This window comes from Rhea americana, unplaced genomic scaffold (assembly GCF_003343005.1).
Source record: "Rhea americana isolate MKP2758 unplaced genomic scaffold, rheAme1 scaffold_1604, whole genome shotgun sequence".
Lineage (NCBI taxonomy): Eukaryota > Metazoa > Chordata > Aves > Rheiformes > Rheidae > Rhea > Rhea americana.
Window position 1 is genome coordinate 1 of NW_028185711.1, and position 1,448 is coordinate 1,448.

General features: G+C 51.7%; 1 pseudogene; it reads left to right on the top strand.

The window, feature by feature from the left end:
* The first annotated feature begins 366 nt into the window (after positions 1 to 366).
* LOC146598535 (olfactory receptor 14A16-like) lies at positions 367 to 1,298 on the top strand (annotated as a pseudogene).
* The last annotated feature ends 150 nt before the right edge of the window (positions 1,299 to 1,448 follow it).

Genomic DNA, 1,448 nt, shown 5'->3' on the forward strand with positions numbered 1-1,448 from the left:
GAGTGCTGCGTTTGTCCCTCCTAAGGACAAAAAGAGAATATTCCACCTGGGTCACCAGACAAAATCCTCTTTATGAACCTCAGGGCAGCCATCCCCAGGTATCCCCACCAAATACACAGGGAAGTCTGACACCTCCATTTACAAATCTTAGTGGCTGATTCTTCTGGAGCTCATGAGCAGACGCGTCTGTGCTGCATGGCACATTGAGTACAAGGCAGGGGTCAGGAAAGGAGCTGAACAAGTTAAAGGAAAGAGGCAATGTGGGGGATGTTATGTGGACTGGAATGGGTTTTGGTCGCAAGAGCCTGTTCTAACTTGTCAATGCCTTTTCCTCCTTGGACAGTGCCTGGAACCAAGACAGAGCCAATGTCCAACAGCAGCTTCCCCAATGAGTTCCTCCTCCTGGCATTTGCAGACACACGGGAGCTGCAGCTCTTGCACTTCTCGCTCTTCCTGGGCATCTACCTGGCTGCCCTCCTGGGCAACGGCCTCATCATCACAACTGTAGCCTGTGACCACTGCCTCCACACCATGTACTTCTTCCTATTCAACCTCGCCCTCCTCGACCTTGGCACCATCTCCACCACTGTCCCCAAATCCATGGCCAATTCCCTGTGGAACACCAGGGCCGTTTCCTACTCAGGATGTGCTGCACAAGTCTTTCTATTTGTCTTCTTGTTAGGAGGAGAATATTGTCTTCTCACTGTCATGGCCTATGACCGCTATGTTGCCATCTGCAAACCCCTGCACTATAGCACACTCATGGGCAGCAGAACCTGTGTCAAAATGGCAGCAGCTGCCTGGGCCAGTGGTTTTCTCAATGCAGCCTGCACACTGCCAACACATTCTCCATACCCCTCTGCCAAGGCAACACAGTGGACCAGTTCTTCTGTGAGATTCCCCAGATCCTCAAGCTCTCCTGCTCACACTCCTACCTCGGGGAAGTTGGGCTTCTTGTGGTTAGTCTTTGTTTAGTCTTTGGGTGTTTCATTTTCATTGTGGTGTCCTACGTGCAGATCTTCACTGTTGGGTTCAGCATCCCCTCTGTGCAGGGCTGGCACAAAGCCTCTTCCATGTGCCTCCCACACCTGGCCGTGATCTCCCTGTTTGTCAGCACTGGATTTTTTGCCTACCTGAAGCCCCCTTCTCTCTCCTCCCCACCTCTGGATCTGGTAGTGGCTGTTCTGTACACAGTGGTGCCTCCAGCCGTGAACCCCCTCATCTACAGCATGAGGAACAAGGAGCTCAAAGATGCCCTGAGGAAACTGGTTCAGCTGGTCCTAGGTCAGCAGCAATAAGCTGCCCATSCSTCYTCACAAGTGGTTTCTGATTTGTCTCAGACAACTGTTGTGCTCTGRGCATTCTCCCTGTGATAGACATGTTTGTATAGGAGTGTCTGAATTTATCCCACTTCTCCAAAGGCATGACCTCAGTCTGTCTGACCCAGA